Genomic DNA, 24778 nt, shown 5'->3' with positions numbered 1-24778 from the left:
AATGTTTGTGGAGGAAGTAGAGGGATTGTACTTATTTCTATGAAGTTAGATTTGAGGCACATTGTGAGGCAGTGCATAGGAACTTTTTCCCAGTATTTAGACCTTGAACAGTACAAGTGTAAATTGTTGACATGAGGTGAGAAAATGACAATGTATACACTTTTCTTATACCAGAGAGTGTTCTAGTTACATTTAAGGCTTGTGAGTCACATCACTATTCAGCATTTTCACACAATGAGATGCCATAGCTAGCAATTCTGTGAATGATCAGTTAATTCCTTTTTGATGACTTTGATTGAAACACAAATATTGCCAGGATACCACAATGTTTTTCTTCAAGTAAACTTTCACTATCTTTTATGTTCATTTGAACAGGCAGTACCTTCATTTATGATCTCATCTGAAGGGAATTTTGCCTTCAACAATGTAGCACTTTGCCATTACTGCAGTAAAGATCAACCTTGATAATTTGCTCAGATGCTAGTGTCAGGCTTCAACCTGCACATTTCTAATTCACAGGCAAGAATATTATCAATGGAGCCAAGCTAACACTTTGGACAGTAATAGAACATTTTCTATTGCCAACATTAATATTCCCCATCTTGGTGGGAGGGAGAAAAACATGAATAACTCTAAATGGCTATGAAATAAAGTTTATCAAAAAGATAAAAATAAAGCTTCTTTGTGATTATTCTTTTTAGTCATAAGTTGGGCTAATTTTTAAAGAATATAGGAATGTACAGAAATGAAAAGATCTGTCATTATCCACTGGTGTAAGACACTAGTTAGACTTCAGCTGGAGTGTTGTGTACAGTTATGGACATCACCTTTTAACAGGGGTGTGAATGCATTGAAAAGCCCAGAGGAGCTTTGTGAGAATGTATCAGGGATGAGAAACTTCAGTTCTGAATATAGATTGGAGAGGTTGGGACTGTTTTCCTTGGAGATAAGAAGGCTAAGAAGTTATTTAATTGAAATGTTCAAAATCGTGAGAGGTCTAGACAGAGCAGATAGGGAGAACCAGTTCTAACACTTTAAAAAAGTCACAGATGGTACAGATTTAAAGTGATTTTCAAAAGAAGTAAATGTGATGTGAGAAGGAGCTTTTTCAAGCAGCGAGTGGTTCAGGTTTGGAATGCACTGCCTAGAATAGTTAGGCAGGGTGCTTCAATCGATGCATTCAAGAGGACATTAGATAACAATACTATGCAGGGTCATGGGGAAAGGGTGGGAGGATGGCAATAAGTCATAATTCTCATTTGGAGAGCCTAGGCAGAGATAGAACATTGAACATAGAACAATACAACGCAGATTTTGGGCTGAATGATTGCCTTCCATACTGTAACAATTCTATGTTCTAAGCTTTCACTAGCTCTTTGAAGCAAAGACATCCAAAAATCTTCATTCTGTCAGATATAATAATGGACAGGTGGCTTATTACAGGTTATCAATATTTGGTGGAGCCATGGGTTCTTTCCCTCCCTTTATTAAAGATAATCATCTATCCTGAACTTCCATATAAATACATGTGCTAAAATAATGCTTTCTTTACTCCGTGATTTCCCTTGCATCACACTACTAATTTTGTACGTCCTGTCGTATAATTTATGGCTTAGAGTATACATTACCCTTTACACTGTTTAGGTTTATACAACATTGCTGTGCAATGTACATTTCAGTAGCCCATACATAACACCATATTTAGTGCTTATTGCCATGCTTAGAGACCAGATCAGCCTTTGCTAAAATATATCATGGAGATAGTCTAGACCCTAAAATTTATTTGATTTGAAATGCACATGTAAAGTGCTATGTTCCAGATATAATTTGATTGGTCAACCACTAAGCTTTAATAAAAACTCACTTTATTGTTACAATGCAATTTAAATGCAACAAAACGAAGAACTGGTATAACTACTCTACTGCCATACTGAACAAGACAATGTATTATTTAACCACTAATCAACAACTGTTCCAATATAGGCAGAAGCCCACAAATATCCTTTGGCAAAATACAATGCCCCCAAACATTATTATTCTCACATGCTGTCTCCCTCCAGTCCAGTGGAAAGAAACAAGCTGCCCCTTCTGATCTCTAAGACAAAAATTCTCTGTCTAAGTTTTCATTTTAACAGCAACGAGAACTCTAGCTGTCCGCTGCAGCAGCTGACTAACAAAAAACTAACTGAAAGCAAAATCAAAGTCCGCTGGGTCTGTGTCAATCTGACCCCACCCTCTCATGATTCTTTTGTCTTAATTTAAAAGAACACCCAGAGAGAAACGCAAAGCTATTTGCAAATTGCCTTTCGATAGGAGACACCTCAGCATCACTGTGACGAAACTCTACTGCCAAAGAAATGGGACAGAGCACATGTCTTAAAGGCACAGCATCGTCACACCATCTACATATTGGCAGCTCTTCCAAAGTAGGCATTTAGGTATATCCCTGGTTTGTTTTTATTTGTTCAGCAGTTGTGAGCTTCACCGTCTGAGTAGGCATTTATGATCCATTCCTCATTTTTTTTGAGATTGTGGCAGTGAGCTACCTTGACAAACCATAGAACTTCAATTGTAGGTACACTCACAATGCCGTTAGGGAAGGAATCCCAGGCTTTTGAATCAATGACACTGAAAGAATGGCAATATATTTCAGAGCTGTGAGTGACTTGGAGGAGAACTTGCAGGCGAAGATATTCCCATGTATTTGCTACCGTTGTCCTTCTAGATGGCAGTGGTCATGTATTTGGAAGGTTTTGTTAAAAAAACCCTGGTGAATGTCTATAGTGCAACTTGTCGATGGTACTCACTGCTACTACTGGGTGTGGCTTTGAACTTGCAAGTGTTATTCTGTGTAATATTTCAATATGCCTTTATATTTTTTTAAGATGCACACTTCTCATTAAAACCCCAGCAAGAAAATTAAAATATAATATGAAGCAAAAATAATCATCAGGTGAGCCATAGTTAGAATGATCAAATATAAAGTTATCTGTGTGCTGGGCTATGAATACTTCAGAAAGGATTAATCTGAATTGTTAATCAAATATGTCTCTGTTGGTAGTGCTTCTCCTAAGGAATTGTGGATATTATGAACTTGGCTTAAAGTGTCATAATTGAGTCTGAGTCAAGAGTGTGGTGCTGGGAAAGTACAGCCAGTCAGGCAGCATCCGAGGAGCAGGAGAATCGACATTTCAGGCATAAGCCTTTCATCAGAAATGAAACTTGTGGGCCGGGGGAGCTGAGAGATAAATAGGACGGGGGTGGGGTTGGGGGGAAGGTAGCTGAGAATGCAATAGGTAGCTGAAGGTGGTGGAGAAGGTGATAGGTCAGAGAGGAGGGTGGAGCAGATAGATGGGAAAGACAATGGACAGGTCAAGAAAGCGACGCTGAGTTGGAGGCTTGGGACTGGGATAAAGTGGGAGGAGGAAATGCATTTTGGAAAGGCAAATCAGGGTAGGACTTATACACTGAATGAGGAGAAAGTGAGGACTGCAGATGATGGAGGTCAGAGCTGAAAAATGTGTTGCTGGAAAAGCGCAGCAGGTCAAGCAGCATCCAAGGAGCAGGAGAATCGACGTTTCGGGCATAAGCCCTTCTTCAGGAATGAAGAAGGTGTGCTAAGCAGGCTAAGATAAAAGATAGGGAGGAGGGACTTGGGGGAGAGGCGTTGGGAATGCGATACTTGCAAGGAGGTTAAGGTGAGGGTGATAAGCCGGTAAGGGGGTGGGGGCGGAGAGGGGTCAGGAAGAAGATTGCATGTCAAGAAGGTGGTACTGAGTCCGAGGGTTGGGACTGAGACAAGGTGGGGGGAGGGGAAATGAGGAAGCTGGAGAAATCTGCATTCATCCCTTGTGGTTGGAGGGTTCCTAGGCGGAAGGCGAGGTGCTCTTCCTCCAGGCGTCGTGTTGCCATGATCTGGCGATGGAGGAGGCCAAGGACCTGCATGTCCTTGGCAGAGTGGGATGGGGAGTTAAAGTGCTCAGCCACGGGGCGGTTGGGTTGGTTGGTGCGGGTGTCCCAGAGGTGTTCTCTGAAACGTTCCGCAAGTAGGCGGCCTGTCTCCCCAATGTAGAGGAGGCCACATCGGGTGCAGCGGATGCAATAAATGATGTGTGTGGAGGTGCAGGTGAACTTGTGATGGATATGGAAGAATCCCTTGGGGCCTTGGAGGGAAGTGAGGGGGGAGGTGTGGGCGTAAGTTTTGCATTTCTTGTGGTTGCAGGGGAAGGTGCCGGCAGTGGAGGTTGGGTTGGTGAGGGATGTGGACCTGACGAGGAAGTCACGGAGGGAGTTGTCTTTCCGGAATGCTGATATGGGAGGGGAGGGAAATATATCCTTGGTGGTGGGGTCTGTTTGGAGGTCCCTTGGTGGTAGGGTCTGTTTGGAGGTTCCTTGGTGGTGGCGTCTGTTTTGTGGGGTCGGGTGAGGAAACCAGAGCATCCGGAGGAAACCCACGCAGAGACACGGGGAGAATGTGCAAATTCCACACAGACAGTTGCCTGAGATTGATTTCCCCATGACCAATGGAAAGAACTAGAAGACACAATTTCGCTTTTTACTCTAATTTATGATGAAAATTTCTGCCAGTCTAACTGGAAGAGTCTCTTGCAGTTAACATGAAATAATTTATTGCTGTGAGCACTAGTTACAGGTCACATTAATATGATAGACCCTGTCATAAAAGCTTTGAGGAGGATCAAATATTAGTTCTCACTCCTTCAAAGTCCTAAGCTGTTTTTCCAACAGATCTGCTTGACACCCATTATTGTGGGTGGTGCTTATTGCACTGTTCAGTACTCATGTCCTCAGACTCATGTACAACACTTTCTGCCTCCTTCCATGCCTCTGATGGTATCTGAAACGTCAGCCCTCAATCTTTTGGAAGGGATGGTGTTTTTGCAGTTTCATCAGTAGGATGGGTTTAAGAGTGACTGGCCTTTTAAGATCTGCTGACATCAGATATTTTGAACCTTGAACCCTGTGTACCGTCAATATATTACCAGAAGAGTGAACAGCATACTGCTGAAAGATGTCAATCAGCTGGCCTTGCTTTATGTTAAGAGGTCAGTTAAGGGCACTCCAAAAGTCATAGTTCCACCTCCACAAGGAAGAAGTCAAATCATTGAATCTTATTGACATTCCCCCTCATCCACTCGATGATAACAGAATTAGCTCTGCATTTTGAGAGCAACCATGACAGACAGTGTTCAAAATGACGTTCATGAAAGCTGCGGAGGATTTTGCAACACTTTAGCCATTCAAAAGTAATCCTACCATAGAAAATGAAATTAAGCAACGATCTTATTTTGTTGGGAGTTCATTACAAACTCCACCACAATCTTGTTCAAGTCATCTCAGACCATCTGAATTTCTGTCCTGAAATGTTTGGCATAATGCAACACTCTCCACCCCCATGTACTCGTCCCCCTTCCCGTCCCACCATACTGATTGCACCACAAGCTGTAAACTCACGTCAAATCCAAATATTATTGTTTTTTTTAATCTGGAAGGAATTTATAGATGTCTCTGTTCCTGCTGCCAATACAAATACAGTCACTCATTAACATGAGATCCTTTTATGCCTGAAGAATGGTTTGACTTTTCAGATCTAGTAAAAAACTGGGTCAAAGAAGCAGTTGTCAGGTGTTGACCCAAAACATGGTGATCCATTCTAAGATGTAGGGCCTGGTTGGTACAAATATATGTTGGCATTCCACAACGTGTGGAAGGACATGACTTGACAGTCATGAGAAATTTCCAATCTTTTCCATAGTATTAGGAAGGAAACACATTGTAACCTCTTCACTGAGAAGCAGACAAGTCTTTCTTTAGTCTTGTGCATTTACAGAGCTTGATTTAAGAGCAGCATTGACAAAGGATTGCAAGCCAGATGGCCAATTGCCCTTTGAATCGGGAAAAGAAAACAAAATACCTTAAATTAGCCATTTTTCATCTGAAGGGCCAACCATGTAAAAGGGGTAGTAAGATAAGTTAGGCAATAAAATTTAAAGAGAGCTTTTAGTGCTTTCACAAAAGAGATAATGACTATTAGAGTTTGCAAAGATTCCACTTACTTTGGAATTAATTAGGATAAATGGAATTAGTTGCCACATGTTCCCCTAAAACTCTTATTGGATAATGTAAACCTGCAATAGAAGAAACACGAGTGAGTTCAGTGGAAGAAATCTATCAAAATCCTCAATTCAAATTTAAAATAGAGCATATATCACACATGACTCTTACACCTTTTAATCATTTATGTTAACAGTTGAAGGTAAGTTAACTTGCTTGTTGTACACTTTTAGATATACGCACCAGTCACAGCTGGGACGATGCAAAAGAGCCTGTTCAGCAATTCAGGTATTTACTGAGAGCACAGCCATGTTGACCTCTTCTCCTGGTAGGTGAGTATATTGCTGATTGATGGCTCAGTAGGGAAGATAGGTTAGACAGTGCCTCTCACAGTATCGCCTTTATCACTTCCTGAGAGAAATCCATATGAAGACTGTGGGAGTTGTTGACATAATAAAATTGTTTATAGAGTGAATTTGTCATCAAGCTCAGCGTGGAGCAAATGTCCACATGTCTCTAGAACTGCAAAAACTGCTGCTGCACTTATTTGTCAGAGGGAATTGCTTACACAGAATGTACAAAACAGAAACATCCCAATCTCTCCTGTTTATAGTTCACGCAAGCCTTCTTTTGATAAAAGTTATCTTTTTAATTCCGTGACTGCATGTGGACATAACTGGCTATTCCAGCAATTACCACCCATTTCTAATTGCACTTGAAGAGGTGGTATTGAGCACACTTCTTAAACTACAGCAATCTATGTGGTCTATGTAAATCCATGCTGTTAGGACGGCAGTTCCAGTATTTTTATCCAGTGACAATGAAAGAAGGTGATACAGTTCCAAATGAGAATGGTGCATGGCTTATGAGTATAGATAGGAAAAGCAGCAGTCCTGTAGGAAGTGTGGCAGATAGTGTAGTTTAGAATATAGAATGGGAATGCTACAGAAGTCCACATGACCAAAGATCCTAGTGACTATGAATAAGTAAGAAGAAAGGTTAAAAAAAGCTGTGTCATGAAAATTGTGTGATTTATATACATTAATATTATTTTTTAAAGGTTGGATGTCAAAGACTAGATCAGACAGCCCTCCGAGAAACATAGAGTCGAAAAGGGTGGCGCTTGGGAGAGTGGGCAGTTGAGTTAAAGTGGCATGTTCTCCGAAGACCGGCTCAACATGGACATCTATTTCAAACCCACCGACTCCCGCAGCTACCTTGACTACACCTCCCCCAAACCCCCTGTAAAAATGTGATCCCTTACTCCCAATTCTTCCACCGCATCTACTCCCAGGAGGAACAATTCCACTCCAGGAGATCCCAAATGGCCTCCTATTTCAGGGACGGCAGTATCCCCTCCCATGTGATCATCTATGCCCTCCAGCGCATCTCCTCCACTTCCTGCACCTCCAGTCTCGAACCCCACCTTTTCAATCACATGGATAGAACCTCTCCTCTCTTCACCTTCTAACCTCAAGAATCTCCGGATACAGCTCATCATACACCGCCATTTGTGCCACCTACAGTCAGACCCCACCACCAAAGATATATTTCCCTCCTCACCCCATCTACGTTCTGTAGAAACCATTCCCTCCGCAACTCCCTCGTTAGATTCAAGCCCCCCACCAACCCACCCTCCACATCCGGCCCCTTCCCTTGCTGCCTCACAAGGTGTAAAACCTGCACCCACAACATCTCCCTCACCTCTGTCCAAGGTCCCAAAAGATCTTTTCACATCTGGCAGAGATTTTTCTGCACATCCTGCCGCCTCATCTACTGCATCCATTGTTTTTGATGTGGTCGCCTCTACATCAAGGAGACAGGACACCAACTTACGGAACGTTTGAGGTTACATCTCTGGGGGGGGCACCGCCAAACAACCCCACTACCCTGCAGCCTACCACTTCAATCCACTTTTCACTCCACCAAGGACGTGCAAGTCCTGGGCCTCCTCCACTACCAAATCAAAACTACACCGCCAATTGGAGGAAGAACATCTCATCTTCCACCATGGGACCCTTCAACTACACAGCATCAAAATCAACTTTATTAGTTTCCAAATCTCCCCTATCCCCAACTCATCCCAGATCCAATCTGCCAACTCAGCCCCACCTTCTTGACCTGTCCTACCTGTCTATCTTCCTTCCCACCTATCCATTCCACCCTCCCCAACAACCTATCAGTATTTCCGCCTGACCTGCATCCACCTATCACCTTCCTACCTATCTTCCCCCCCAACACCACCCCTATACCCCTATTAATCTCTCATCCCCATCCACATTCCTGAGTAAGGACTTACGCCTGAAACATTGATTCTCCTGATCCTTGGATGCTGCTTGGCCTGCTGCACTTTTCCAGTGCCACCTTTTTCAATTATGACTCTCCAGCAGCAGCAGTCCTCACTTTCTCACACTTCTGAAATGTAGTCTAATCTACTCTGTGTCAAAGAAGTGAAGACTGTGAACCCTTGGACTATAAATGTAAAATTGTTTATACCATGGTGGTTTACGATAGTAGAGTATAACGTGAAGGCCTTTAGGTGGTTTTTGGTTTAGCATAATCAAGGATTGGTTTTAGCTTGGAAAACACAGAGGCTGAAAGTTATAGAGTGTTCAGAGGTGACCCAACTACAATTCAAGAATAGTAAGTATGCAAATATAACAGGAAACTATGGTTTCTCTTCTGGAAAGAAGATTTTCAGAACTGTTAAAGAAATAAATTACCACATTAGAAAGGATTAGTTTTTGCAATTTCTGAACCACGAGTCATTTGAAGTTAGTTAGAAATGTATAGATTATTACAAGTTGAGAAAGCTTAAACTCTCAATTCTCTGAGTATTCAAGTCATTTCAAATTTCACAGGACAAAACCTGGGAAGAATCAGTTAAATAAATATTAGATCTTTGAGTAAAGATTTTGACGTAGGGGGAATAATTTTTCTGGATTTGAATCTCTGTAACAGATAGTATCAGGAAAACTATTTGAAAGGTTCTTATGCTGTCTGTGTGAAGATATTTCTAACTATGTTCGATGTTTATATAGCTTTCATTAATTTATTTCTCCTCTTCTGTTCTTATTTTCTGTTGTTAAAGTAACTTTTCAACCTTCTGTGACCATTTTTCAGTGACTGCCCAGCATATTAACTAAAATTTAAAAAAACTATCAGGCCAGCTTTTATCCTGGGATCTGATTTATCCAGTGGCAACATCATCTGGGATGAAAATGGCTGCGATACAGAAAAATATGTAAAGCTGGAGAGAATTTAGGGTGTACATAGAAGTGCCAGATAAGGGACAAGTAGCTCTGTCACATTGAAGGATAGGTGTGGAGAAGATATCGCCTGATGAGATTACATGAGGTTTTGAAGAAAAACTGCAAGAGTCCTCACCTATAGCAGGAGGAACAATTTTGAAGATTTATTTGGTTTTGTGAGCAACAAATACTTGTGAGTCTAGCTCAATTGATATTGAAGCTACATTCCTGAAGGCAGATTAGCTCAAAAGGGAAGCTTTTCATCACTCAACAGGAGAGATGCTAAATGTACAGGAGACACTCTGAAAATGAAACAAATCCAAATATGGCCAAAAACATGCCTCTAGATTTTGGTGCTTCTCAGTAAGTACCGCCTTATTAAAACTGGGCTCTCTGCAGTTGAAGGCAGAGCCTGCTATGTATTACTGGCATTATGGGGAACAGCTTACAAACACCTTTATGATGCATGTAGCTCATTTTATGTAGGAGGTTAGTAGTGAAGTTGAACATCATCATAAATGGGCTTAAAGTAGAATCGAAAATTGGAGGTCAGGCTTCTACAGTTGTTAAATCCACTGGATTGCAAATCAGGCAGAATTAATTATGGGACTCTGCATCAGTTTGAAAATGTGGGACTTTGTATCAGTGATGAACTGGAGTTGAACTCGCAACATCAAAATCAACCTCTACAACCATGGTAGTTAGCGAAATGGAGGAATTGCAATGTTCAACTGGGGACTTGAATTGGCTGGGCACCCAAATGAGGCTAGATACCAATATTGGAATCCAAGATATGAATGATCCCAAGATGAAATATATTATTGACACAAACAAAACACTGAGAAGTTAGAAATAGAGCATTGTGTTTTGAAATTACCATCATTGAGATTCATTAAGAATTCATGAAATGTATTGTTTTTAGTGATTTTTTAAGGCAAATATTTGTAGTAGATCCTCAAGTGCAGAATGGCTTATTAGTTTCCTTTGATGAGTGGGAGCTAAATGTTGCCCTTCAACTTGTCAGTGCAATAAAACATACCTTAACAGTAGACACTGAGAGCCGGAAAGGACACGGGGTGGACCAAGAGCCTGAAGGAGCATAGGGGCTGGCTACCTTTGAGTGGCTGTAAGATTGGAGGGACGCATGGTTTGCTGGGTTGCCAGGGGTGTCTATGATATATGCACTGTTTTATTGTTCAATTTATCAGACTGGCTGTATGTGATTGTGTTTATTGTTTCCTTCTTGATTGATGTAAAGTGGGATTCGAGGTTCATCCTTGTTTCCCTGTGAAATAGTTGCACGGTGGGGTGTGGGGTCTGGCTTTGCTGCCCCATTCCCCTGTAAATTGCTGTTTCTTGTATATGGCTGTTAATGTTAACTGTTTGTTTGTAATTTGTACTGGTTAATCAACCATATAAACAGGAATAAAAATATAACCAGGACATTTAGAGTCTCCTCAGTTGAGGGGACTGAGTCTGTGCTGGCTGGCCCACAGTCAGTGTGTTACTGCTACTGTTGGTTTCTACTGTTTTTGGGGGGAAACCTGATTCCTAAACTGGCTGATCTATACTGTCAGTTTGTAGCGTGGTAGTCCTATTCAATTGAGGACTGATTTCTAAACTGCCTGATTTACACAGTCAATGTGTTTCAGGATAATCCAGTCCAATTTAGGGAACTGTTGTTTCACTGGTTGGTTACAGCTTGTGTGTTAGTCTTTTCTCTCTTACTTTGAGAAAAGGACAATATTGATTTTGAGGCAGGGCTTAGCCCTCACGCTCTGGTTCTCTTTCTTTTGAATGTGTTTTCACTTTTTTGGGGTTTGAACTGAGCCCTTGTGAAAAAATACACCTTTCCAGGTGGAACTGTTCCTGTGTGTGTAGGCCTGGCCCTTTGTGTGTGGAAAAGGCCTCTGTAAAGATTGAACACCTCTGTATGTGCTGGGAGATTAGCAATTGCTGCATCCTGGAGTGGACTCTGCCTTCGGGAATGGACTCTGCCTTTGGGAGTGGACCAAACCCCTGTGAGTTAACTGCACCTTTTCAATGTACTGTGTTCCCATGAGTGGACTTGGTTCTTGATGGATGGGCCAGGCCTCTATGGAGACTGAACACCTGTATGTGTGCTGTGGGTGTGCATTTGCTGCCTTCAGGAGTGGACTCTGCCCTCAGCTGTGGACACTGCTTTTGGCAATGGACTCTGCAGATTGTATGGACTCCATTTGTGACAATGCACTTTGTATACTGGAGTGTGGATTCTGTTCCTCTGAATAGACTCTACATTTTGAAGAGAACTGATAATGATACCCTTCTGTATCAGATAGGACTCTGTTTGCTGATAATTGACTCTGTCTTGTGGCTTTTTGGGTTTATTGCCTGCACTGTCTTGTGTGTCCTTGGGTCTAGCAGGCCTTAGTGTGAGCTGGGAGGCTCAGAGGTCCTCCTGAAAGCTGTCACCCTGAGAGCTAGAGGGTGGGAAGGCCATCCTGTGAACCAGAAGGTGGGTATGCTGTCCCATAAGCTAGAAGAAGGGTAGGCCAACCCGATGCCAGCTGCCCTGAAAGCTGGAAGGTGGGTAGGCCATTCTGAGTGCTGTCATCCCAAGAAGGGGTAATCGGGACAGGCTGTCCCAGAGGTGGCCGGATGTTGTGTTAGAATGGCTGGGAGCCAGAAGATGCGTAGGGGTAGGTTGAGACCCGGAAGGCTTGTGGGCTGCACCGTCATCCCAAGGAGGGGGACGAGCTGTCTTAGAGGTGGCCGGAAGGTGTGTCAGGGCAGTCCACAGACCAGAAGGCATGACGGGGAGGGTGAGAGCCAGATGGTACATAGGGGCAGACCGAGAGCCGAAAGATGGGTAGACTGTCCTCAGCGCTGTCACCCCAGGCAGCTACCAGGGCGGGCTGTCCTAGAGGTGGCTGGAAGGTGTGAAGGCCGGTTAGGGAAGCCAGAAGGTGGGTAGGCTGTCCTGACCGCTGTTGTCCTGTGGGGTTGGGGAAGCAGGATGGGCTGTCCTTGAGGTGGCTAGAAGGTGTGCCAGGGCGGACCGAGACCCAGAAGGGGCACCTGGTGGACTGAGAGCCAGAACGGGCGTAGGGGCGGGCGGCCTTCGAGTGGCCAGAATGTGTGAGGGACGGGAGGCTTGCTGGGTTGCTGGAAGACTGTCTGTATTCTACGCACTGTTTCTTATCTAATTGGATTGCCTTGTATGTATTTGTTACTGTTACTGTTTTGTGCTGACTAAAAGTGGGATTTGAGGTTTGTCCTCATTTCCCTGAAAACTGGTTGAACGTTAGGGTTTGGGGCCTGGCTTTGCCACTCCACTCCCTTGTAAATTGCTGTTTCTCTGTAAACAGCTGTTAATGTTAATTGTTTGTAAACTGTACTGTTTAATAAAATAAGAAAAACAGAATGTCCTGGGCAGACTGGCCTTAAACTGGTCCAGACAGCGGGCCGGGGAGAGGGTCGTTATGGCTCCTCTTCTGTGGTTATGTTCGAGCCTGGGTGTCCCTGGAGAAGGAGCATACAGTATCCACCAACACCCTAGACATGTTCTAAGACAGGCGGGCACCACAGGGAGTGGAGCGTTTTATTTCCCCCTCTGATTCTATTTTGATTTAATCCCTACCCACTCTTCCCTTCACTTTATCGATCATGTAGGCATTCCCCATTGATGAGAAGAACACTGCTTGTCACTGGCCACTTGGGTGTTTGTTTTCTTGCTGGTGGTGGAATGTCAATGAAGTTTTCTGCACACGTTGTTCTTCACTATGTCTGACACCTACACAAACACAACAAAAAAAAACAAACAAAAAAGGAGGTAGCACTACTGCTGTTGGGCAGTAGTGTGGGTGTGGGTGTGGGTGAAACGTATAAGCAGGGGATTTAGAATCTCCTCAATCCAGGGACTGGCAAAAAATATATAACCGGGAGGTTAGAATCTCCTCAGTTCTGGGACTGACCCCGAACTGGCTGGTCACTGTCAGTGTACTATGCACAAGAAAATAAAGGGTGTCTTGGTGATGGGAGACTGATCTTTGTGCAGTTATCTCATTATGGGATAACATACATTTACCAAAATGTGTAAATGATAAGAGACTGAGGATTTATATTGCTGTTTTAAAATAAATAGTGGAAAACTGAGATTCTTCAAATTTAAATGGGTGGATTGCAACAGACTGCTTTCTGATCGCTTTATGAAGAAAGGAGCAAGCTCTAAGAAGCCATTAGAAATACTGGAAAATAACATTTTGAACTCCAATGTACCTTAAAAATATTGAGAATGTAATATCTTGTCCTGACAATAATAAATCAAACTTTAAAAAGTCATACTTTTATATTTCTTGTTTTTCATTATTCTTTTGAATATATGAGAATTTCTTTGAAAAAGAGAATCAATTATCATATAATAGGGTCTGGGAGGGCCAGATTATATGTTAATTAAGGAATAATGGGGTGAGAACTGGGTGTAGATAATGGAAATAAGTAAACTGTATGTTGGAATTTTGTTATGTGTGAATTAGAATAAAACTCTGAATAGAAAAGTATCTGTTTTACCTCTGTTTAACCAACTTTTAACCACTGATGTTGAACAGACTGGGTTGTTTTCACTAGAATTTAGTAAAGGGTGAATTGATCAAAGTATATGAAATCCTAGGTGGTCTTGACAAAATGGATGAGGAAACTATGTTCCTCCTGTGGGTGAATCCAGATCTAGGTGAGGGGCATGGTGGTGGCACTACTTTAGCATTAGGGGTTACCTTTTAGAATACATCGGAAGATAATTTTATTTTCTCTGTCAGTAGTCTGACTTGGAATACTCTGGAATACTCTACCTCAGTAGGCAGTGGAGGAGAGGGTCATAGAGTCATACAAACGTACAGCATGGAAACAGACCTTTCAGTCCAACTCATCCATGCCGACCATATATCCTAACCTAATCTAGTCCCATTTGCTAGCACTTGGCCCATATCCCTCTCAATCCATCCTATTCATATACCCATCCAGATACCTTTTAAATGTTTTCATTGTACCAACCTCCACCACTTCCTCTGTCAGCTCTTTCCATACATGCACCACCCTCTGCGTGAAAAAGTTACCCCTTAGGTTCCTTTTCCATTTTTTTCCTCTCACCCTAAACCTATGCACTCTAGTTCTGGACACCCCCAACCCAGGGAAAAGACCTTGTCCATTTACCCTATCCATGCCCCTCATGATTTTATAGACCTCTATAAGGTCACCCTTCAGCCTCTAACACTCCAGGGAAGACAGTCCCAGCCTATTCAGCCTCTGCCTATAGCTCAAACCCTCCAATCTTGGCAAAATCCTTGTAAGTCTTTTCCATAGGTCATTGAAAATTTTTAAGGTAGAATTACTTTTGCTGCTTAAATCCTTACTACATTATTTTATTCCTTCTCCAATTTGCTCTCTACCTGACTTTCCTCCTTTGAGGTACTCCTTAAATCCTATCAAATTGACCAGGTTTCTAGTCATCTGTTTAATAATGTTTAATAATTGTATTCTGTTTAATAATGCTCCTATGAAGCACCTACAGACCATTTATGATATTAAAGGTGATACCTAAATATATATTGCCACTGTAATCCGAGGTTACCAGTAGATCCAAGGTTGCCACACAGATCAATGCATTCTCAGCCACCTGGAAGAATCCCCAGCAATGACAGAAGAAGATCAATGCTCTTTTCCACTTCACCAGACTAAGTGTTACCAATCCATCTCTGATACAACCCTCTCTGTTACCATATCTACCTCTCACCAAGGCTCATTCTGCAACTCTCACTATTGTGTGCAATGTCTTTCCCACTTAGTATCACCCATCCCACCCCTCGATATCACTAATCCTGCATGCCCTCCATGCTTCTTATTTACTTGGTTGGGACCCCTCCCCACTTGCACCAAAATAAAAGCCGTGTTATCCATTTTCATCTCCTTTAATATCTCCCTTTCTCTCTTTCTGGGAGGAGAGTAGCCTAAAATATGGCTGAAAGAGTCAAGATGGATGTTGGACTTTCTGACCACCTGTTATAAGGAGCAGAAGGCCCTGAATCTTACTAGCCTTAGAAGTTGATGAGGCCCAAGCCTCGAGTCTGGTATTGGAAATTGTCCTTGACTAATTGTGCTGGAGTTTCCCGAGTGAAGGCTTTCCACCTGGACTTGACTGAGGAGCGTTGATGACCATGACAAGTTCCTGGCTTTGTCACTGTGCTAACCTGCAGTGAGCTTGGTCTCTCTGGTTGAGGTGGCAAAGCGTAAAAGGACAAGGCAAAGTAAGGCAAGGCAGGGATATTGAGAGCATCCAGATAGTCTCAAAGTGAGTGAGCATTAAGAGAGTAAACAAAAAGTCCAGTGATACAACCGGTTCCAGACCATGACCAAAGTACATGTCCCCGACTGCACAGTGTTCTTGCAGCAGCTGGAGGTGCAGCATTGAAGTTCAGAAGCGTACTGTAAATAGACCAGAGTTGTGTCATGAGGGTTTTTCACTGCTATCACATGTCAAATGCCTATGTCAGTGAATATGTGTGTGTGTGTGTGTGTGCGGCTGGTGTTAATGGAACATGTCAGAACCAGTCTGCAATATGGGGGATCTCTAGACCAAGCGGCGAGCTGAATCCACCAGGTACCCATTATGGCCTCCACATTGAAACTCTCAATGTCAAGCTCATTTGATGCACTTTGTCAGTTAGGAAGCTGTAGACTAATGAAGTGAGTTAGATTGATAATAAGGCGTCTAATGACTTCTGGTCCTCAGAATTGGCACTTCATCACTGCCTACTGAGAAACTTGCCTTGCTATTCAGCAAACGTATAAAAGATCCAATGAAATGTTTGTGACATTGAATGTAGCCTTGACGGGCTTCTCATCTGCGTCTGCCACATATCACGACATTGCCCACGATATTCAGCTCACTAAATTATTTCACCCCCTGATTTCTGTGCACTTTTCATGTTACAACACAACCTAAAAACTCAGATGTTGCCATTTCTGTGTGAATGAGCACAAACTCAGTAACATTAGGCTGTTTATCACCCCCCCCCCCCCCCCCCCTTTGTTGGGATTGGCCCAGGATTTTATCATTTCCGGGCTTTTGTCTTTCCAATTCTTTATCCTTTGGCACTAATTCCAATACTTTCTAGATCTTCTTTCAGACCAAAAAGAGAGAATAACCATGAGTAATGTATTCAAACTCCTACTAGAATGGAGTCAGATCAAAGAGACAATCTTATCAACACTTTCCTAGTCACTTACTAGCTTCCACCTCAACACTGAGAGCTGTGTTATTACACTCCACCTTTCCACCTCCGTTCTTCAAATTGTATTAAATCTCCTTTCTCCATCTATGCAGTGATTCAAGATTCCCTCACCTGTCAATTATTTACATTACACAGATGTTACATCATATGTTTCTCTGTTTGTCTGTGCTGTTGGTGAATGGGGACAATGGAGGTCATGATCCTCAATTGCTACAAGACTGTGGACAGACCCTATGGACCTGTCTGTCATATGTTCATTGAATTCCTCACTGTACATGATGATAATAGACACAATTTGAATTTAGTAAATTTAAAAAGCATCAACTTTACTTTCCTTGCTTGAAACAGATCTATCCTGCATCTAATTTTGTAAATTCGCCATAACTCCATGTGGGGTTCTGCATAGCCAGCTAGGGAAGATGGTATTGTGGTAAATGTCCAAGCAGAGACTCTCCTACCCATGTCACATTTTGCCTGGAAGAGGATGTAAATGTCCACCTTTATGTCCTATTGCTGTACATAGTGAAGGGAGTGTCTGGTAAAAATGTAAATAACTCTTTTTGTAAACGTGTGATTGTTCTTAAGCAAAGGAATTCTAAGTGCAAACTCACAAGGCTTCTTTCATGTCTATGTATGTTATGTTTTCAATTCTGAAGATTAACTGCTGATTATTCACCATTGAATTTCAGATGATTATGATCCTTCATCTTAGTGACTGTTTTACAGGTAACAGGAGAGGGAAACACATCAACAAGGGTTTGATTCATAGCATGATCGGCATTACAGTTTACATAAATAACTGTGGATCACAAACAGCTATGGTAGGGAATAACAGGCTGAGATCATCCCTGATATCCATCTTCAGACATTTAAAAAGTCAACTCTACAGTTCAAAAGAAGTATGTGACCAGGTGTTCAAACAGTTTGTATCATGTTATTGATGAGCATCACTTAACTGCTAAAGACATGAGGGCTCTTCCATTCATTTTGCTTTGCAACTGCATTCAACTTTAAGGAGACAGAATCCTTTTGTTCAGTCTCAATTGACTATTTCTAAAGCGCATTAAAATAAAATCTCAATGGCATACCTTTCTTACAGAAGCCTTTTGGTGAAGTCACTGCCTTTGTAACTGCTGGAGTACTATGTGCAATTCAGGTTGCCACGCTACAGAAAGGATGTCATTGTGTTAAGAGAAGGTGCAGATGAGGATGCACCAGGATGTCACCTGGACTAGAGTGATTCAGATGTGAAGAGACACTAGATAGCTGAGGCAAATTACTGCAGATGCTGGAATCTACTGAAAACAAAACATGCTGGAGATCACAGCAGGTCAGGCAGCATCCATGGAGAGAGAGCAAGCTAACATTTCAAGTCTAGATGGCTCTTCATCAGAGCTGGAGTTGGTTTCCTTAGAGTACAGAAGGCTGAGGGTGTGCTTGATTGAGATGTACAAAGTTAATAGGCTGTAGAAACCTTTTCCCTCAGGAGAGGGAACAATAATCAAAAGACAGTTTTAATTTGAGAACTTCATTTCCACTCAGAGGATGATGGATATCTGGCTATCACTGTCTAATATGATGGCTGAGGTAGGAGCCCTCAAGGTATTTAAGAATATTAGATGAGCATTTGAAAGCCATATCTTACAAAGCTACAATCCAAGTGCTGGAGAATGGGATTAGAGTAGATAGAACTTTTTGACATCTTGTTAAAATTATATGACCCAAAACTTTTGTTTTTAGAGAGTTCTTACTTTTATTCAATAAAGCTTATAGCTAGTAGATCTGGATAAGTAGTCAGGAAAACATCATTTGCCTTTATACAGTGCTTTGCATAACCACCGGATATCTCAAAGTGCTTAACAATTGAAGAATTTTGAAATGTAGTCACTGTAGTAATATAGGAAATGTGACAACCAACATACACACAGCAAATATGTATAAACAAAATGTAATAATGACCAGATAATTTGTTTTTGTCATGTTAATTGAATGATAAATGTAGGCCAGCTCACTGGGGATAACTCTTCCCCCTCTTCCAAACAATATAATGTATTGATTCATTTGGATCCACCCATGGTCAAAGCACATGGGCCTCAATTTAATGTCACAATCTAAACACACCATCTTTGATACAGTATTTTTGTCCAAAAATTCCTGAACTTGTCTGGTCTCAAAAGTGAAGCAGTTTGACTGGTTAGTACTTGGGTGGGAGTCTGTCTGGGAATACCAGTCTTTTAAGAAGGGTTTGGTTCGCGCAGTTAGGTGAATAGCTGGTTTGCAATGCACAGTATCACCAACATCATGCATTCAATTCCCAGCTGAAGTTATCATGAAGGACTTCCCTTTTCAACCTCTCCCCTCACTTGAGACTTGGTGCACCTCAGGTTAAACAGCTACCAGTCATCTCTCTCTATATAATGAGAGAGCAGCGCTATGGTCTGGCAAATTTACCTTTACTGAGCTGGGAGTGTCACTTTTTATTTTCATGCTAAAGCCCTGGGGGAGTAGAATTTGATCCCATTCAGAGGTCAGAGGGGCTACTAACTGAATCCAATTTCCTTTTGAAACTTACAATTGAACCTCCTTCCATTGACTCTTCAGGCAATGTATTCTTGATTTCAATAACACACTGCAAAATAAAGCTTCTGCTAAGCCCCAATTACAGACCCCATTCATAAAAAGGCAGTGAGATTCATAGAATCTTTACAGTGCAGATAGAGGCCATTTGGCCCATCAAGTCTGCACCGACCATCTGAAGAGAATTCCATCCAGATCCAAGCTCTACTGTATCCCTACATTTATTATGGCTAATCCACCTAGCCTGGACACTACAGGGCAACTTTAGCCTGGTTGATCCAACTAACTTGTACATCTTTGGACGATGGGACAAAACCAGAACACCTGGCAGAAATCCACACAGCCAGAGGGAGACTGTAAACTCCACACAAACAGGCACCCAAGGCTGAAATCAAATCTGAGTCCCTGGCACTGTGAGACAGCGGTGCTAACCACTGTCTACAACTCCTCCACTAACTAACGTTCTTATGTTCTAAACTGGGGTGGACACATCATAATTCCCTGTCTAAATCATTGAGGTAAACTGATTCTTTCAAAATCACCCAAACTCTATATTAGACCTAATTAAACACTGGCATCTGCTCTCTATCACAAATGTCTCTGATCTAATGCCAAAAAAATTAAGTAACTGTTTAAGCTTGGATATTCAGGACCAGCATTGCCTTGCGACCTCCTTCCTAAAAAAGAAATTATTACAAGAAACAATGGCTTAATGTGCTAAATTCTGCAATTTATGTTTGAGTTTTGCTGATGTTTGTCAAATAATCCATTCCTTGTAACCCCCCACTGGCCACTTCTTATCCTTTAGTTGCATTTAGATTGAGAATGGATTGTTGTTTGTCTAGTTATTTGCATATCTTCATAGGAGTGGAAAAATAAGCATAATAGCTGCAAGTATTTTTTTAGAGGATTCTTTTAAAAAATTATTATTGTAACAGTGAATTTAAGATGTAACATGAGGAGTATATACTGTGTGTCCAGCAGAATTCAGAGCCCTGGACTTTTAATACTTTGACACCCTCTAGTGGGAATAATTGAAATTACTAATTATTGATAAACTCCTTATTTTATCAACAATATTTTATGGCAATTCTACTCCTTCAGCACATACACATTTATGAAGGCATTTCTCTGCTTTTGGGAAGTATGGGTATGCTTGGGTGTGCTGGACATTACATACAACCATGAGTAGCTAATTCTTGAGCACAGACAGGAATGTTACTGAACAAACCCCCAAATAAATGAACAGCCTATTGCCTATGATAAATAGTGTCCAAAGGGCTGCCCTAATTCTGGAGTGTCCAATTGCTGGGAACAAAATGGAGGGGTGATGTTTGATGGAAGTCTTCCATCTTGGAAGACAATGACTTGCATCATGGCTGTCAGCTCTGTGCTGAGCATCATCTGGTGAGGCTTAAAGTCCCATTCTGGCATGACAGTCTCTGCTGAACTTGCTGCAGAAGAAGACAGTACACTGAGAAGAGACAGGGCCCACTGGCCTCTATTTCTTCTGAGCCCTCTTCTTGACCAGCTAAGTGTTTTGATAATGTTTGCCTCCTCCGATGCCCTTCCAAACAGCTGTCCTCCAGAGGTCACAGCTGTCAGTGGCAATCTCCAAGCTGTCAGTTCATAATTGCTTCATAATTACTCACAAGTGTCCTTGTATCAGAGTTGTGGATTCCCAGGAAGTAGTGATCCAGTGGCCAACTCACCACGTCAAAGGTCTGTGGATATGCAGCTGTCATCTATGTGTGAGGCTGACCCAGTGCAGACATGACTGGTTTAGCATTAAGTGCATGATGATGGAATTTAAATGCTCCAGATATTGAGTAATTTTCAAGAGATGCCAAGGATACATCTGAGACTGTGAAGTGGAAATTGTTCATTGTTTTCTCCTGCCTAACATATCAACGCTGTAAAGACTGTAAAGGAATGCTTTGAGGCCACAGGTTTGTTGGTTTGCAGTTTGGTGTTTCAGTCAGGCTGCTGTAGTTCTACACTCTCTTACTCAACTTGGAAAAACAGTACAGGTTTAATGCTGAGGATGTGGATTTAGCCTCAAGTGACAAATTGCCAATGATTGTGGAGCCTAGATATTGAAATCATCAACAGTGTCTCCAGCATCGCGCTGTCAGTGCTCGTTGATGCTGATGTACCTACCAAACTACCAGATATTGGTGAATAGCTTCACTGTCTTGTAGGCGTCTTAAGAAAATTGAAAGCTAAGCCCTGACAGAAAAAAAAATCTGTAGTGGAGTGCAAAGGCAAAATCGTGTCTAAACATGACGTTTTGCTAGCAACTCCTGAAACTCAGCTGACACCAAATATAGTGCTTTGCATTCATTTGAATTCAAATGGGTCAAGAGAAGACTCTGATGTTTGGATGTTCAAATGCTGTCAATGTAAAGTCATGGTATTTGGAATGCAAAATGCACCAATAACTTTTCAACGACTAATGAAAAATGGTTATTGAAGGATTATGCAATATACACAGACAATTTGTTTCAGCCGAATCTACAAGGAATATTCACCACATTTAAACTATTGATTGATTGATTGTAAAGGGTTATTTGGTCAAAACCTTGGCTAAAACTGAAGTTGACAGAGTAAAAGTAATTTATTTGGGCCACAATATCGGACAAGACCAGGTAGCACCCAGAAAAATGAAAGTAAAGGCTGTCTTGGACTAGCCTGTCCCAAGACAAAAAAGGCACTTTATAATATATTGTTACGAATGAATTTCATGGTTGGTGGTTATGAATTTAAGCACTGCAGTACTTCCATTGACAAGTTTGTTTAAATAAAAAAAACAAGGCATTTGAATGGAGAAAGGAATGTCAGAGTGCCTTTGACAGCTTGAAAGTTACAATTATTACTGCACTGGTTTTAGCACTGAAGTTTGTTAAGCCTTTGAAACAAGATGTTGATGACAGCAAGACAGGTACTGGTGCAATGTTCTTTCAAGAAGGCAATTACTTTTCATGTAAAATAAATTGCAGGTATAGTGATCAGCGAAGAAGATAAACTTAGAACACAATAGGATCGTGATCAGATAGGCTAACAGGCTGAGGAGTGACAGATACAGTTTAATTTAGATAAGTGTGAGGTGTTGCATTTTGTAAGGGACAGGACTTTCAGACTTACTGGTAAGGTCCTGGGGAGTGTTGTTGAACAAAGAGACCTTGGAGTGCTGGTTCATAGTTCCTTGAAAGTGGAGTCGAAGGTAGGTAGGATAGTGAAGAAAGTGTTTGGTATGCTTGCCTTTATTAGTCAGAGTTTTGAGTACAGGAGTTAGGAAGTCATGTTGCAGCTGTACAGGATATTCATTTAGGAGAAAGTGAGGACTGCAGATGCTGGCGATCAGAGCTGAAAAATGTGTTGCTGGAAAAGCGCAGCAGGTCAGGCAGCATCCAAGGAGCAGGAAAATCGATGTTTCGGGCATCAGCCACCTGTGTTGCTGTCATCAACTTTCCTGAAGAAGGGCTTATGCCCGAAACGTCGATTCTCCTGCTCCTCATGATATTCATTTGGCCACTTTTGGAATACTGCGAGCAATTCTGGTCTCCCTGCTATAGGAAGAATATTGTGAAACTTGAAAGAGTTCAGAAAAGATTTGCAAGGATGTTGCCAGGGTTGGAGGGTTTGAGCAATGGGGAGAGGCTGAAGAGGCTGGGGTTATTTTCCTGGAGCATCGGAGGCTGATGGGTGACCTTATAGAAGTTTATAAAATCATGAGGGGCATGGATAGGTTAAATATGCAAGTTCTTTTCCTTGGATGGGCGAGTCTAAAAATGGAGGGCATAGATTTAAGGTGAGAGGAGAACAATTTAAAAGGGAGATAAGAGGCAACTTTATCACACAGAGAGTGATACATGTGTGGATTGAGCTGCCAGAGGAAGTGGTGGAGGATGGTACAATTACAGCATTTAAAAAGCATCTGGATGGGTATATGAATAGGAAGGGTTTAGAGGGACATAGGCCTAATGCTGGCAAATTTAGGATATATAGTTGGCATGGATGAATTGGATTGAAGGGTTTGCTTCCATGCTGTACAGCTCTATGACTCTATGAAGCAAGCCATGAAAATATTTAATTGTGGAAAAAGAGACTTTGAGTTTGGTGTTGGCTTTAAATGCTTTGAAGCCGACAAATCAAACAACTCTGAGGAGATGACTATGTACACAAATCACAATCCTTTAACTTATCTCTTGAAACTTCATAACTAAAATCTTTTTAATTGGAGTTTTATGCTAAAACCACATTATTTGAAAATAATTCAGATAGTAGTGAGAGACAATATGTTAGCAGCTTCTTTAACAAAAACTAACATGAAGGAAAATTAATATCATGATAATAAGTAAATGGTAAAAATAGACTTCGGTAGATTGTAATCATTTTGGAAAGTCCTTGCATACTTAATGTAAATATATTGTTGCTATTGAAGTAAAATCTAGGAATAGAAATAACAATAAGACGAAATTGTAATAGGTCTGTGAAAATATCTCTTAAAGACAGCTGTTCATTTTTTGTTGTGTGATGAAGGCTCATAGTATGGTATTATTTAGAAACCTAAGTTTTAAATTGAAGGAAAAAGAATTTTAGTTTACACTTCTTTGACCACCAATATTTATTCTGAGAAATCAGAAAATGACTTTGGAACAGTGAGCTAAAGACTGCATGTTTAGCTGTCTTTAAGATGTAGTTTCATGTCATATTATGATAGCAAAATGACTAGAAAACTCTTGGAGAGGAGAACAGAGAAAAGTTGCTAATGTGTTTTCTCTCATTTTTCCAACCTAGAGAGATGGAGAGAGAAGCCCAGAAGGTCTATTCTGCCCAGAAACACATTCTTCCAGAAAGACGACATCCCCAACTACAGAAGTGCAGTTATTGGCAATCCAAGGAGTTAGGGATGATGGAAAAAGTCCTAAGTGGCTTGGAAGAAAACTCCAAATCCATAAGAGTGAAGAAGTGTCAGAGGGGAAAGGATCTCCTCCAATGCAGTTGAGGACATTAAATTAGGGAACTAATGTCCAGTAGCAAGTGAGTTGAGTTAGCAGATTGTATGAGGTCTCAATGACAGACATCAGCCAAAGAAAATAATATTAAGTGAATATAGAAATTTTCCAAAAGAAATTGATTACAGCTTCACTTGCTGAACAAGGAACTTTAGCATGGAGATAAGGATGAAGCTGTGGAGGACAAGTTTCTGGAATATTTAAGGGATTTTTTTTTAGATCAGCATGTTGAAGAGACAACAAGAGGATTTATTATTTTGGACCTGTTAGAAGTATAATTAGAATTCCTACAGTGTGGAAACAGGCCCTTGGATAAAAATGATCTGATAGGCCACAGTCAACATGAATTTGTGAATGGGATATCATGTTAGATACTTTGAGGAAGTTCCTAACAAAATTGATAAAGGGCAGTTAATGGATGCAAATATTTGGATTTTGACTTTGATAAGATTCCCTATGGGAAGGTGGTTGGCAAAATTAAAACGCATGGTTTAAGAAATAATGTACTGGTATGGATTAAGGTTTGGATAACAGACAGAAAACAGAAAGTAGGAATAAAAGGTTATACTTGCATTGACAGACTGTCTTTAAT

At 41.4% G+C, this 24778-nt stretch overlaps 1 protein-coding gene across 1 annotated transcript in view; it reads left to right on the top strand.

Moving 5' to 3' along the window:
• Nucleotides 1–24447, top strand: part of LOC140480014 (uncharacterized) — a 147017-nt gene extending 122570 nt beyond the window's left edge. Inside the window, exon 5 of the transcript XR_011961175.1 lies at nt 23969–24447. The gene's annotated coding sequence lies outside the window, so the exon portion shown is untranslated. The remainder of the gene's footprint in view (nt 1–23968) is intronic.
• The last annotated feature ends 331 nt before the right edge of the window (nt 24448–24778 follow it).

This window comes from Chiloscyllium punctatum, chromosome 7 (assembly GCF_047496795.1).
Source record: "Chiloscyllium punctatum isolate Juve2018m chromosome 7, sChiPun1.3, whole genome shotgun sequence".
In the NCBI taxonomy this organism is placed as follows: domain Eukaryota; kingdom Metazoa; phylum Chordata; class Chondrichthyes; order Orectolobiformes; family Hemiscylliidae; genus Chiloscyllium; species Chiloscyllium punctatum.
The sequence above is the reverse complement of the archived record's forward strand: the minus strand, read 5'-3'. Positions and strand labels throughout refer to the sequence as shown.